The sequence below is a fragment of the Cavia porcellus genome, unplaced genomic scaffold (genome assembly GCF_034190915.1).
Source record: "Cavia porcellus strain 051 isolate PalLab524CR breed Dunkin Hartley unplaced genomic scaffold, mCavPor4.1 scaffold_3, whole genome shotgun sequence".
Taxonomy (NCBI): Eukaryota; Metazoa; Chordata; class Mammalia; order Rodentia; family Caviidae; genus Cavia; species Cavia porcellus.
In genome coordinates, this window is record NW_026947486.1 from 82,576,606 (window position 1) to 82,593,305 (window position 16,700).

General features: G+C 36.3%; 1 pseudogene; it reads left to right on the forward strand.

Annotated features, from left to right (window-relative positions):
* The first annotated feature begins 9,303 nt into the window (after positions 1-9,303).
* On the forward strand, positions 9,304-14,667 carry LOC100717906 (stomatin-like; annotated as a pseudogene).
* Positions 14,668-16,700: the final 2,033 nt, after the last annotated feature.

Here is a 16,700-nt window from a genome sequence, read left to right on the forward strand (position 1 = left end):
TATTAGAAAATGGAAGGATATTCCTTGCTCTTGGCTAGGAGCAACCAACATTGTGAAAATGGCCATACTCCCATAATTATTATACAGATTTAATGCAATCCCAATCAAAATACCAGTAACATACCTTACAGATTTAGAGAAAACACTCCTAAAATTCATCTGGAAACGGAAGAAACATAGAACAGCAAAGGCAATTCTCTGCAACAAAGTCAAGACAGGAGGCATCTCAATTCCTGACTTGAAACTATATTACAAAGCTACAGTGATAAAATCAACATGGTGTGGGCAAAGAAATAGAACTGAGGATCAATGGAATGAGAAGATGCAAGCACAACTACAAAGACATTCAACCACCTGATATTTGACAAAGGGACTAAACATGTTTGCTGGAAGAATAATAGCCTCTTTAATAAATGGTGTTGGAAAAAATGGCTCTCTAGGTACCAAAGACTGAAACTAGACCCATGCTTATGACCATGCACTAAACTAGAGTCAAAATGGATCAAAGATCTAAATATTAAAACAGAAACACTAAATCTACTGGAAGACAAGGTAGGTAGAAGTCTTGGAGACATAAAGGTTATTATACAGATTCAATGCAATCCCAATCAAAATACCAGTAACATACCTTACAGAGAAGGCAGAGAATTCATGAATAAAGTGCAAACTGCACGGGAAATACTTCAAAGAATCAACAACAGGGATCTCATATTATTGAAAATTTTTTGCACTTAAGAAATCACCAACAGAGTGAAGAAATGTTTACCATTATTGGTCATTTGAGAAATGCAAATTAAAACAGTACTGAGATTTCATCTGAACATATAAAAAATTGAAAAACATCAAGCCCCTTAAATTCAAAGACCCTCTCCAAAAATGGGCATCTGATATGAGCACACATTCCTCAGATATACAAATATATCTGAGATATACAAATGGCAAATAAATACATGAAGAAATGTTTACCATTATTGGTCATTTGAGAAATGCAAATTAAAACAGTACTGAGATTTCATCTCACTCTGGAAAGAAAGGCTGCCATCAAGAAATCAACTGATAAAAATGTTGGTGAGGATGTGGGGAAAAAGAAACACTGCTGCACTGTTGGTGAGTTTATTACCGTGGCTTTGTAGTATAGTTTCAAGTCAGGAATTGAGAGTCCTTTTGTCTTGCCTTTGTTGACTAGAATTGCCTTTGCTATTCTGTTTCCAGATGAATTTTTAAGAATATTTTGTCTATACTTGTAAGGTATGTTAATGATATTTTGATTGGGATTGCATTGAATCTGCATAACAGTTTTGAGAGTATGGCCATTTTTAAAATGTTGATTCTTCCTAACCAAAAGCAAGGACTGTCTTTCCATTTTCTAATATCCTCTTCAATCTCTTTTTTTAGCCTAGTATAATTTTCAGCATGTAGGTCTTTTACATTCTTAGTTAGGTTGATTCCTAAGTATATTATTTTTTAAGATGTTATTATGAAAGGTGGTATTTCCATAATTTCTCTCTAATGGAGGTTTTTGTTTGTGTTCAAGAATGCTATTGATTTTTGAGTATTGACTTTGTTCCAGTTATGCTGCTGAATTTATTTATTATCTCTAGTAGTCTTTTAATGGAGTTTTTGCAGTCTGCTATGTAGAGTATCATATTGTCTGCAAGTAATAGTAATTTAACTTCTTCTTTTCCTATTTTTGTTCCTTTTATTTTGGGGAAGATTCTTATGAAAGAACAACTCTATATTCACATTTTGATGAGAGAAGGTTAAGACTGTTGACTTATGACCTCAAGCTTGCAAGGCAGGCACTTATGCTGCTGAGCTAAATCCCCGGCCCTTGAAGTGGAATTTTAAGAAAAAAAAATGTACCCTCAATTAGTATTAAAACCCATAACCCACTTGCTTCTCTATCACACTGGCAGCTAGCATTTCTGAACAACGCTTCATTTTGACCTTAAAACATAACTCTGTTTGTAGGAGGCAGATGGATTATGAATAAGCATGTCATGCCTACACTGAATTTTTTAAAAATGTAATAATAGGAAGCTACTGAACATAGTTTATCACTTGCTTTTAGCCCAATGACTAATTCCTGTTGCTTGCTGTATATATTCTATTTTATTCTTGTCTCAGATGATTGTTACATGACAAACGTATCTCTCACTGTTTCACTTCTCATATCTGAGAAGCGGAGCATTGGAATATTCTGCACTCTCCATTAGGAAAAGCAAATGGAGAAGATGAGAGGTAGTGTCTGATAGTCAAGCAGAAGCATTTCCAACCATAATTGCAATGTAACTTGAACAACACACATAACATGATTGTTAAAATTTGAACGGGGCTTCTGCAGAAAACAATCTTATTTGGACTGTTTCCCCAATCCTGCTTTCTTTCTTCCTCTGTCTGATGTATAGAAGCTGGAAAGAAAATTCAGTAAACTATAAAATTGAGTTCCTAATAGCTTCACCATGGCAACCCCATCATTTATGCAGTATGTACTTCTTTTGAGAACCCAGGTGTTTTTTTTTTTTTTTTTCAGAAAATCCCACACAAGTCTTCTATGGTTTCAACAGACTTCAAAAGGAAAAATCTCCATGTTATTCTCTGTGTTTAGATAGGCACGGACAAGGCCTTAGATTCCTAGTTCCATAGAAAAAGACTGAAAAGTGAGTTTTTAGCCTGAATTTCATCGATAGTCTGTATGATGATCTGTAAACCTCCCTAAACTGAATACAAAACTTGGTGTACATGTGTTTTTGTGCAGAGGGAAGAGTGAGGGTTCAGATCATTTATCAGGTTTTCAGAAAATTGCATTATTTCCCTTGTACTTTCAAGAAATCTTACTTGAATTAATCTACTAAGTAAATCCAGGTTTTGCTATACCTACTTTTTAATCTTCATTAAAATATTATAAATGTAAATTTATTGAAGTGGAGTTTATCTATTTATTTAATTAATTAATTTTTTGTACTGGGGATCGAACTCACCACCGCAAGCTTGCAAGGCAGGAACTTATGCTGCTGAGCTAAATCCTTGGCCCTTGAAGTGGAATTTTAAGAAAAAAAATGTATCCTCAATTAGTATTAAAACCCATAACCCACTTGCTTCTCTATCACACTGGTAACTGGCAACCACTTACCAATCACGTTTTTTTACTCCTAACCCATAAAATCAACCACATTGAATGCTATACAGTCTCCATTGGAAAGGGGTGCTTCCCTGAGCTGAAGTGATGGCTGGAGACAGTTTCACTGCTATTGCTAGGCTGGTGTGACAATGACTGCAGACCATATTAAGAGGCAGGAATAAAAGAATGAATATTTCAGGGGTTTATTGCCAGATACTTTGCTACATATTTTCATAAACTAAATTTTTCAGTCATCTTGTGAAGTTACCATTGATATCCTAATTCTAGAAGCTCGGAAGAGTGAAATGCTTTGCCAAAGGTCTTAGTGAGGTGTCAGAACTGAAACCAAATCCTTATATTTCTGTCATAGCTTCAGATCCTATTGGAGCCTGGAACAAGGACAGCCTTAAGGATGCTTGAGATAGATTCTGCTCTTTGAACTATAGAAGTAATTTATTCTCCTGGCTTTTATGAGAGGTAGGCAGTCTGTGCTCTAGGGTGACTCAGAGGCTCCAGAAAGTCTAAATTCCATTGCTGCAGAGGCTACTGCTCTGTCCCTTGAATTAGCTCTAAGTTTTGACTCTGTTTGTGTAATCTCTAGATAACAATTAGCCCACACTGAAGCCATCTCCTCAGGAATTGAAAGCCCTCTAAAAACACTAAACAACTGCATTGTCTAAAGCTACATGAAAGAACAAGAATTTGTCTGATAAAAAAATTTTGCATTCGTAACACCTTTTACTTCCACAGGAAACAGAACTTTTTCTTTGTGAAGGTGGCAAGCAAACAATTTCATTTCCAGAATAAGGGTAATATTTAAAGAGACAGTGCCTGCAATTTAGCACTTCATTTCCTTTACTTTGCATTTAATACCGTCAAAGCAGAAAAGCCAGCTTTCAGATGCATGCTCTTCAAAGCACTGAAATAATTTCCTATTACTTAAATGGATTAATGTGGGTTTTACTGACAAACTAATAGACATGGTATTTCCAAGTGTGCTCTATGGAACTCCCAAGATTAGAATTACCTTCATAATCATATAAAATGCAGATTCCTATTAGATGTAATGCCTCAGAATCACTTGGGTGGAAGGAGGCATAGAGCTCAGGTGTAAACATTTTAACAACTGCTCAGGAGATTTTTTATGTCCATTAAAGTCTCTAGATTACTGCAGCAAAAGGACAAACTCCATGGTAACCTGAATTTGAGTATTTTTGCTATAATGGCATTTGGTTAAAGTGAATCCAGTAACTACTTATATTCCTGGAGGATAAGTCAAGTTAAATGTAGCTTTTCAATATTGAATTTGCACATGGAAAAGTTACAAAAATGGCAGATAAGAATGTTACTCTCTTCAAGAAATTGAAGGGCTTGTAGACATATGCTGTGATACTTGAGAGGTCCAAACTGAGCTGTACCTGAAAGTAGGAAGAGGCCAAGTTTGAAAGACAGAGATGTATAGCTAGACTGACTTAACTGGGTTGAGGCAAGCACAAAACTAGTTGCAGAATCTAGGAGAAAGTTCACAGTGCAATAGGAAGAACAGGTTATCCCAAAATGTGTGTGTGTGTGTGTGTGTGTGTGTGTGTGTGTGTGTGTGTGTGCATTCATGTGAGTGTGAATGTCTGTGTTTTAAGGTGGGCTGAGGCAAGTGCAGTGGTAAATTAAGGAGTAAATGATATACTAAAGGCCTTCTTATTGATCTGGTTTGGCGTACTGGCAGGAAGGAAGAGTGTGAATTCAGCAGTCCAAGCAGGTTTATTGCTAAACCCGAGAGGGACCTCTCTGTGAGAGTAGAACAGAGATACAGGCTTGTTGCTTGCTGGTATGTCCTCTGTAACTTGCTGACATTTCCTCTGTGACCTACTGAGAGGTCCTGTGTATCCTAAGTAAAATGAAACCTACTTTTCATCTGTGATGAGGAGTGGGCTCATTTGAACCGACAGTGTCCCTGCCTAGGGTCTGTCATTCCTGACTTTAAAGGGGTACAGAAAGATGGGTCATTGTTCTTTTCTTGGCTCTTCCTGCTAAGAGGGGTGATGAAAAGCTTGCTTGCTTGCTTTCTTTCTTTCTTTCTTTCTTTCTTTCTTTCTTTCTTTCTTTCCTCTTTTTCCTTTATATTCTGGAGAGGGAAAAGGAAGGCCATTTGAATAGTTGCTCTGGAGATGGCTGCAATGTGTTCTTGAAAAAAGTCTTTGGAATAGATTAACTATACAGGGTAGAAAACAGAGGAAAAGAGTAACAAGCCTTAAGGGGACTCGGAGACCTAGGAGCCAGTGAATGGGAAGGAGAAACAGATCACTGGACGAACCTTCAAGGAATTTGGAAGCCCATTCATGAAGATATTTTACTCTGTCCTGAGGAGACTGGATTTGTTGGTGTCAAAGCAGCATCACGCTTGGAGTAGAGCACAGATGCAGCCCTGTAAAGCTTTCAGGAGATCAAAGCCTGTGTGGTTTGAGAGCACAACTGAAAGCAGGGAGTCTACTTGATCTTGCAAGGGTGCTAGTTGATCAGAGACTTCTGGAGCTCCTAGGCGAGTTCTTTTGACAGCCTGGTGAACTCTGAAAGAAAGATTCCTGTGGCCGTGATTCCCTTTTCAGTTCTTCTGATTATTCCCAGAGTAGCCATTAGAGGGACCAGCTATGTGGCCTGTGGTGCTGCCCTGACATGCGTTATGAGGGAGACAGGGATGGATTGATCAGATGTTGCTTAGGAAAGGGTGGGCGTGAGGAGGGCTAATGTACGACTCCTGGTCCAGTTCATAAGCAGGCAATTGTATGTGTTGTTTTTGAAGACCCAGAAGACGCCCATCTCTAGGGAAAGCCATCCCATGAGGTCAATTTGGGACAGGGGGCAGAGGTCTGGGAGTGGATTAGAAAGTAAATATTGGAGTGCCTGCAATTTGTTCCATACATGGAAGAAGGAACTAAATGTTCCAATTTTCAAGGAAGAAATGAATGAGGTAATGGGTTCCATTTTTTTTCCTTGAAGATACGTACTTACAGCTCCCCTTTATCCTGGTTCAACCTGGATTACTTGCTCTTTAAGTGTGCTGCACGGCTGTCATCCTGGAGTTCCCTTCATCATTATCATCAAGGAACTTAGTGTTGCTTCTGTAGTTGTTCTGCTTCCAGGATCCTATGGTGTCATGTTTTTCTTTTTTCTTAATCCCTTGTTTCTGGTGGAGTTTATCTTTTATGACTTGAGAACTTACATGTCTGGAAATGTCTTTATCTTTGTGTTCAGCATGAAGAATAGAATTCTAGGTCAAAAAGCATTTTCCCACAGAATTTTGAAAGCATCACAGTCCTCTTTTACTTTGTACTGCTGTCAAGAAGCTCTGCCACTCTCTTTAATAATCCATTATGTCTCAGGTTCATTTTCTTTGAAACCTTTTAACATTTTCTCTCCAGTCTCAGTGTTCTGAAGTTTCATGATGACATATCTTCCTGTATACTGTATTAATCATTGTGCTGCACCTTCTAAATCTGTTCAGATGTGACCCTCACGTGAAGGACATTTTCTTGAATTAGTCCCTTAGTTTCCTTCCTTCCCTGAAAACACTGCTGCATGTTAAATGTGCTGGATGAACCCTGTATTTTATTATTTCCTTTTTATGGGCTGTCTCTTTGTCTTTTTGTTGTCATTTCTTGGAATGTTTTGTTTCACATGTTTCTAATTGGTGCAAACACATTTGCATATATGTATACTTAATATCAAAGAACTTATTCTCCGAAATGTCCTTTTCTTATAGCATTTTTCTTATTTAATAGATAAATTGGCTTTTCTTAACTCTAAAGATATTAATTACTAATAATTTAAGATGTTTTTTTCTGTTTTCTCATTACATTGTCTATTTCTTCTTTTCTTTCTTTCTTTCATTCTTTCTGATCTCCTGTTTTATCTTACAGGTTGCTCTCATATGGTAGTACGCAACTATGTTTATATTTAGGATGGGTATGGTTTATATTTATATTCAGGATGGGATGGTGGTGCATGCCTGCTGGCAGGCTGACCCATGAGTCACAGTGTCATGTCCAGCCCAGACAACTTAGTGACTTAGTGAAATACCCTGTCTCATTATAAAAAAATGAAATTATTCCCGCTCCTGTAATCCAAGGCCTCTTACATTCTAAGCAAGTTATCTATTCATAGGCTACAGCTACAGCCAGGGAAACACAATTGGTCATGCTGGAATAATTGATACAAACTTGCTCTTCTGCCATAAATGACTAGAAAAATGAATAAAATACAAGAAAAGTTTATTTTAAAGGTTTTTGGACCAGAGATAGTACATAACTGTAATTTCTAAGAGATCAGAAATAAACAAGCTGATTCATATAATTACCTTAGCTTTATGCCTGGAGGTACTTTCCAGATTTCATCACAAGGAGAAGGGTGCCCATTGTAGTCTGAGAAATCTGAAAAATTATAGTTTGGGGAGTTTATGGCAGTTGGAATTTACAGTGTAAGGTACATTGAAATTGATTATGGTTGGATAATTTATGTCTTAGCAGTCAGAAAATACTATAAATCAAGGTTATTTGTATCTATGTTCTCAGTAGACCACTGGTAATGGTCTTTGTCCTCAAGTATAACTTGAAATTGGAGAATTGCAACAAAATACAGAGTTCAGAAATTAATGTAGAAGTGTATGTTGAATAGTTTTTTGAATAATTTTTGACAAAACTGCCATAGTAATTCACTAGAGATAGAACAGTCTTTGCAGCAATCGGTAGTGGAACTATTGGAGCCTCTAGAAAAAATGAATATTGACTATTGTCACATCTTATGCAAATTATAGAGATAAACATAAAAATACACTACATTTCTACAAGAATCCACAGGAGAAAATCTTTGTTGTCTTGCACAAAACATAAAGAAAAATTTGGCCTTTTGAAAATTAAAATGCAAATCACAGGGAACGATATGAGGTGTGATTAAAAACGATGGTACAAGTTTAACTTAATGTTTAGTACAGAAAATGACACATTGCCACCAATCCATCCTTGCTTCAAACACACTTATTCTACTTTTTCTTGTCACTTTCTGAATCAATTCTGAAAATTCTCTTTCATGAGTATCTTCAGTTGTGCTGTCACGGTTGCCTGATGTCCTAAGCTGATTCGTTAAGATGCTTCCCTTTCATGATCATTTTTACTTTTGAGAAGAGCCAGAAGTTATATGATGCCAGATCTGCATAATTAGGTGGGTGAGGGCACATCACAATATTTTTATGAGCCTGCCTTTTCATTGGACAGTACTCAGCTGCAGCATTCACCATATTTCTTGTAATATGTCAGAAAGACATTCACAAAAGAGCATTTTAAAAAATGCTTCAGAAAGTGGCAAGAATGATGAAACAAGCATGTTCAAACTGAGGGGGACTAATGGCAATATGTCTTGCTAATAAATTTTTAAATTTAATTATTCACCATATTTTTGATCATACCTCCTATTTTTAGTATATATGTATAACGTGTATGAACAGTTTATGATTTAGTAAGAAGATAAGCAGCACAATATAAGTGGGGGAAAGATTTGAACGGACACCTAACAAAATGATATGAGCCAATAAACACATTAAAAGCTGTTTACTATCATTAATTAACACTAAGATAGAAATCAAAAGCCCAATGAAATAACACTCTGCACTCAGTAGGATGGCTGAGACTGAAAAGACTGATCTTTATGACTTGTATCTAGATGTCCTCCAAAAGCCTCATGTGCTTATAGATGGGGCTTTTCAAAGCAGGATGAATTGAGGGTGTGTGACACTGGGATCAAGGGTGGGTGGTACTAAATTAGTCCACTGATTGGAATTAGCATAGTTCTGGGTGTCACTGAATAGATTTGGTGAAGACAGAAGCCCCATCCTGGGTGTGGGTGGTACCACCTAAAAGGTTTGAAGCCTGTTTGGGATAAAAGAGAAAGGCAGACTTGCTTTTTCTGCTGCTGCTGATCACTGCCTTCACTTGCCACACCATGGACTGCAGTGTCCCTCTTCTGCAGTGCCCTTCTGCTATGCCAACCTGCTTTGAAATCAGTCTACAATGGTCTGAAACCTCTGCAAACTGTGAGTTTAAATAAACCATTCTCTTTTAAGTTTAGGTGTCAGGTATTTTGTCTCAGCAACAAAAGTATAACTAAGGCACTGATGACCCCTGGTTTCGGGGAGGATGTGGAACTACGGCTTACCCATTGCTGGTGGAGATATAAAATGTCACAACCACTTTTGAAACTATTTTGACAATTTTCTTATGAAGGTCAACATGCTCTTACCTTATTACCAGCATTTTTGAAGTGTGCATCTTTATACATTCCAAATAATTGGAAACATATGTTCACAAAATAACTTAGACAAGAATGTTGACAGTAGCTTTGTTTATTATAGTCACAACTGAAAATAAGTCAAAATATCTATCAACATTAAAATGAATAAAAAAGACATAGCTTAATTAATACAGTAGAGTACTACCCCATAAGAAAAATAACAGATTACTGATACATGCAAACATATGGATTAAATAAAAAGCAGAGTGAAAAAATCCAGATAGCAAATATATAATTCTATTGGATGAAACAAGAAAAACTTATTTATAGTAACTAGGAGTAGTTCAGTGGTTGACTGAATCCTATTACAAGGTAGAGACAGACAGCACAGGTGCTAGAAGGAGCTTTTCACTGTACAGAAAATTTCTACATCTTGATTTTGTTATATACCAATGTACACATTTGTAGTTATTCTTAAATTCAGACTTAAGTGGGTACATTTTACTGTGAGAGGTGAACTCCCATAAAGCTGATTTTAAATACCAGCTTGGCATGTTTGTACAGGCCTATAATCCCAGTCCTCTGGGAGGCTAAGACAGGAGGATTGCATTGAGGTTTAAGTCAGCCTGGGAAACAGCAGTTTAATGAGATTGTCTTAAAACATAAAAAAAGCCTAGAGTCCTGGCTCAGTGTGATGTCTCTGTGCTCAATCCTCGGCACCATAAAATACAAAGCATAACATAAAATAAGATAAATAAAAGCAATGCCGATAAGAAGTTACTTATGGATAAATGAGGTTTATCTTTGTGTGTTCCTTGATACTGGATAGCAAGCTTGCTTTTCACTAAAGATCATTAAACATCATCAGGACTTTCCCAATAACAGTTTAGTTTTATACAAACAACTCATTTTCTGTATAGTTACCTTTTGCTGTTTTTGTAAACATTAATTACATTTTATAATCATAATTGAAAACATAAGTGGCCAACAATAAATTTGGAAAGGATTGACTCATCTGAAGCAAATAATTCAACTGGGGGGAACTGAAGTGTGAACACAATCTACAGCATAGTCTGAGTGTTGTTTAGAATGCCGAGGGCTAAGTATATTTTAAAAGTGGAAATGACAGCTTCATTTAACATCATTAGTCAATTAAGCAGAGTTTGGTTAAGAAAGCTAAAAAATGGCCAGGCAACTACTGACAGTTTAAAACAGGTGCGTCCTGTGTGATGTGTGGCATTCAGTTGGAGGTCTGGACAAAGACTTGTGTTTCTAGGTGGGTAATTGGTGTTGGGAAAATAAGATTAAGCTTATAATTTTCTCCCAATTCAGGAAAACCTCCTTATGAAATATATGATTATTATTGAATAAACATTAAGCTAGGTATCAGGCAAACGACAGGCAAATCCTTAAAGTGACTGCAAAGACAATGAATTATTATTTCTTCCTATGTATGTTAATGACTTGTATGTATTGATGTAACAATTTATTTCTTTAGATTTATATTTACCCTCACAATGTTCTCTTTCTCTTACTAACTTTAGTAAAAAATGGTTTTTCTAGTTCCCTACATTTCTAACTTTCTCTATTTCTCAATAGTCTAAATATCTGGCAAGTCCACAATAAAACACAAAGCAAAGTAATTATTAGAATTACAACAGAATTAATTAAAAATTAGTACAATATCCACCTTGCAAGATCTTGAAGTATAACCTACCAGTGATAAATAAAGCAGATTTATTAGCAATACATAATTTTTCATGTTGTTTACAAACTGTTTTGATGTCTTTATTGCTCCTGCTTACAAGTTATTAACTATTTGAAGTATCACTTTGTACTTCTTAAATGAAATCCTACCCTCTCCAAGCCTAATGAGTACCTTACTTCTGGAGTTTGTAATCTAAAAATTTTAACTGAGTTCTTATTGTAAAGTCTGATTAATATCTCCTTAAATCTTCATTATTCATAAGAAATAACAGTACATTTATAGGATAAATTAGGCCCTTCAGTAATTATTTAATTGTGCCAAATACAGTACTTTCTCCTAGGTGGATAATACCCATGTTATCATACATTGAATGGCATGGATTGAATTTCCAGTGTTCAGTATACAGTTTTATGTCTTAGAGACAAACCCAAGTTATTGGCCACTTTCCACTACAATCCAAACCAGTAATTGTAGTATAATAACAGTTAGCTAAATCTGCATCGACAGTGGTTATGTCCATCTTTGCTTATCAATCATGCTAAGACTGCAGAACACTTTTATCCCAAAGTTAACAGAGTAACATTAGATCTAGCTTCTTTAGTCTCTGCCCATTATTGACCAGATTTCTGCTTGTTTGTTAATTACATGCTTTTTTTCTCCTATACCATCCTTACAATTGAATCTTTTAACAGATCATTTTTGTGTCAAACATAAGGTTTGTGTTTGTGGATACATTTTCATTAATTTTATTTTAATATTGCTAAAATAATAATATAGTCTTGTTTTTATTTTGTCAATTATCACTACGGATCTATAAATCCAGGCCATACATATACTGATAATGTCACTTAGAGCTGACGGGAAATGCAACTGTAGAACTATTGTTGGGAATAAAGATGGAAAAGAAAAAGTGGTATAACAAATAATGTTTATTTTCTAGTAAAATGTGATTCTTGTAGTAATTGAAATACATGTGGAATAGGAAAGCAATTCAGCCCTAATAATAGTGATCATAGAACCATTTCTTGAATTGAACTCAGCAATAACAGATCACTCCAACAAAAAATAAGCTTCAAGTTGTTTGTAGAAACCACAGTCTAGTCCTCAGGGCTGGATTTACTTAGAAAGCCTGAATTCACTGGATTTTTGACATTGATACCAATATAAGTGGTCATAAGCAGCATTTGAAAGGGTCCCATCTAGTGTGGTTGCAACTCATTTTTGCTATACCTTTATGTAAACAAATCACTCATTTTTTTGAGATGTGGTCAGGTTGGTCTTACATTCCTGGTCTAAAACCATTCATCTGCCCTAACCCCCCAAGTTACTGGGACTACAACAAGGTACATGTCACCATGTGGGGCTTACTTGTCCACTTTGGTAGGAATTACAAATTTCTTCTAGTAGGTCTCTTGAGGTCCTTTCAACTTTTCATCTCAGGGCTGTAGGAAAGATGGGATCTCGTCTTTCCCAGGCTAGTCTTAAGCAATCAAGCTTCATTCTCCGAAGCAGCTGGGACCACATATGTAAATCACTATGCCTGCCTGGTGTATGATAAATTAATGTTCAAAGATTGCATAATTCCTAGATGACACTGACTGAAAAACATTTTCCAGTCTCCAATTCAGTAAGTCTTGGGATCTTTAATGTGGAGATTATGTACGTTTAGAGAGCCATTACCATTCCCTGACCATAAACTTTTGAAGAGAGGAAGATTTAAGGCCATTCAAACATTGTATACACCATACCCAGATAAAATATCCTACCTTTCAAGGCATTAACTCTGTGAATTTTAACTGAAGCCAGCTACCTGTTAAGTTTGTTGGGGAAAATATTTTTTCACTTTCTTTGGGAATCATCTGTATATAATTCTACTGGCAAATAAGTCTCTCAAATATAGAATGTCCTGGCATTCTCATGCTTTCACTTCAGTGAGGGTGACAGAAGACTGTGACTCTGGCAGCATGTCTGAGAAGATGCAAACAGGTTAAAGCAAACCTGGGAGATGCTCAACTTCAACGATAGCCACTCCTACATGTCCTGGGATTTGTGGATGGATTTTGGTACCTACTTCATTCCTATTCACCCTTACACTTTTCCCAATATTCACACAAATATGCATAAATATTATAAATGAGTATGAGAGAACTTTATTTCATTTTAAAGAGAATGAAACCAAGCAAAATAAAGCAGAATAAATCCAATTAAAACAAAACAATGTAAGTGATACAGAGTTTCAAAACAAGACAATAGGAAATCAACAGTGGCTACCATAATGCATCTTGTTGTCTTCAAAATAGCTGCCCATACCATCAGATAGGAAAATCAAACAACAGAATATAACTAATAAAAACAAAACAATGAAGGCAATACAGGATTTCAAAACAAAATCATAATCAAAAATAGCTACCATAATATATCTTGTTATCTTTGAAATAGCTGCCCATGCCATCAGATTTAATAAAATCTAGACAAAACAGAATAAACCAAACTAAACAAAACAATGAAAATGATGTAAGAGTTTAAAACAAGACAATAGAGAATCAACAATGGCTACCACCTTCAGAAGAAGATCCCTAATAGATGCTATAATGCATATCATTATCCTCTAAATAGGTGACCAGATTACTAGCTTTAGGCCTATAAAGTCAGTGAAATACTAAACACTACAAGCATTAAGTTGTATTTTACTTCAACAGCTATCCTCCCAACCTGTGTTTCTCTGAATCAGGCAGTTACTCAAGGGGGGGGGGGATGAGGGGATCTTGGCCCTTCTTGTTTCCCAGCCCATGTGCTAGGAGGGGCTGGAATCTGGTTGTCCTTTCTGCAGCCCACGCATGGTGCCGCTGACTTCTTGTTCTCCTCCCTGTGGCCCATGAATGGTGCAGACTTGAAAGAACTTCAGATTGGGTCACATTTTACAAGAAAGCACCAAAGGACCTGGTTGTTTTTCATTCTGCCTTGCCCTCACAGATTCATCAAAGAGACCATAAGAACTATTTCTTTTGAAATTTTTCGTCAGGGAATCTTCACTAAGGATTCAGAGGTGATTAACATGGATGATATAGATTATTACTAAGTTCTGAATTCAACCCTGGCTGTAGCAAATATCGCCAATGCAGACTCAGCAATCCATTCTTTGGCACAAGCAATTCTCAGCGATGTTCTTGGTACCAAAAACCTTTCCCAGATCCTCCCTGACAGAGAAAAAATTGCATGTGACACACAGTGTACTTTAGATGATTCCACTGAAGACTGGGAAGTAAAGGTGGAGGGTGTGAAAATTAAGGGTGTGAAGTTCTCCATGCAGTTCCAAAGAGCCATGGCTGCAGAAGCAGAACCATCCCCAGAGGCCCGAACTGAGGTTTTTGCAGCTGAAGGAGAAATAAATACAACCAGAACTCTGAAAGAAGAAGCCTCCATGGTTACCACTGAATATACTACTCTCTTTAGCTTCTATACCTTCAGACACTGATCATCACTGCTTCTGAGAAAAAATTTCACAATTGTCTTTGTTCCCCCCATAGATATGTTGCAAGGCATCATGGGAGCAAAACACTAAGCCATGTAGGCTGGTGTCAGGAGGAGCTGTAGAGGTCCAAGAGTGAAGTACCAGACCAAATTACCCTTTAGCTCATTAGGAGAGAGTAGTGTGGGGAACCTGGAATATCCTCCTTCCTTGTCCTTTTCTCTACATTGAGTGTGGAGTTCTTAGAATGTGTAGTGATCATAGAAACAGATGAAGGAATTGTTAGTTTATAAATATTGAGAGAAAAGGATTGTTAATTTATATAAAATAATCTTTTACTCTTTAAAATATTTAAGGTTTTGTATTTTAGATCACTACATAATAGGTTAAATCCCTCTTTGTTTGACTTCCACTGAGACATTCTGAAGCAATGAGAGCGAGACAATCCTCTTTCTATTCCTTATACTGTATTTAGTCTACTGGGATTGGAGCAGTGATGATTCATTTAGTGGACTGATCCAGCGATCACCCTTAATCCCAACACCCTTAACCCTAGCACTGAACCATGACTCAGTCACAAACTCTAGATTCAACCACCTCTGAAAAAGCCCCGTGTAAAAGTACCTGAGGTTTTGGAGGGACACCTAGACACCAACCATAATAAAGGTATGAAAAAGATTTTTATGTCTTTTTGACAAAAAAGAGGTTGCATACTGGATCTGAATGCCCAAATAGAGCATGATTCTTGTTTATTTTTTAGAGATGGCTCCTTGGCATTTAAGAATAATATTCCTGGAGAGAAAAACAGCCAAGTGCCTTATTTAGCTTTGAAAAAGTATTGCGCGTGTTAGAAAGAGGCAGAGTTAGTATATGTAATCAAATTCTTGGGAGGAAATGCTAAAGGAAAATCAGAAAATTTTCTAATTTTTGTTCCAGGGAAAAGTTTGTTTTATAGATTTGCATTTACCCTTAGAATGGCAAGTACAAGTTAAGGTGATTTGACCCAACCTATTACCTGACAGGAGTTCAAATATAAGAAGAAAAAAGTTAAGTAAATGGATCTGGAATATAAGATGAAAATTTTCAGGGAAGGGATAGTGCTCTGTTGTATAACCTGGGAATATGGTCATAATTGCAGTGACGAGAGGGACTTAATATTGGTTTTGATATATTTGGGCTAGAGCTGCTTAAGTATTTATGGTTTGTGTGGGTTCTAGTATCCACAGCAGAGCTTAGCCTGTAGATAGTTTGAATCATGGTGCCTGGGCAAGCATAAGAAAGGGCAATTTGGGCTTAGAAACAAGGATCTCAATTACACTGAGACAGATTCACTCACAAAGGTCTTATTGTTCTTTTTATCACTATATTGAAAAATTGAATAATACTCCTTTTATTCAAGTTAAAAATCTATCACAAGAAAAACTAAACATTAGGTTTAATGCAATACTTTTGAATGAAAAATATGAATTTTTCTAGAAATAATATAGCAAATGGGCATTTCTGGGTCAATTTACTATAGTTATTAGGAAACAGAGCTGTTAAACCATAGCTATGCTCAACTGAACCATTTATCTGTACTATATAAAGTACTTGAAATAATTCGTAAGATTAAGGTTTAAAGTCACTTTAAGCGATAAGAATTTAAATGTTTTATAGCCACCTCTCTAAGGAGTTTTTTGCCTTTTCAAATAGCCTGAAGCTTAACTACAAGGTGGATAATACTTTTCCCTCATTATATCTTCTGTTCAAAGTACTGTTATCATGGGTAATATGATCTGTATCATGTTTGATCTGGATAATAGTCCAAGAAGTGGCTTTGAGAAGGTAGTCTGCATTCATAAAGAAGAAATATCATTTGGGCGTAAGGCATATATATCATTAAACACTTAGATTAAACGCTTAGAATTCCTTGGTCTTTACTGAACTGAGGTACCAAGTTAGGATTATGACGGCAAAGTTTTCTGACTCATTGAAGGTGGTGGAGGTGAACCCGTGAATAATTATTTTTTACTACAAGAACACAAGTATCCTCACATGGTATAGCTCTTGTGCAAAATATGTGATGGTATCATAATGTATAAATAATTTCAAGTGGTGGTGAGGCATTGCTGAGGGCAAGTCTTTAC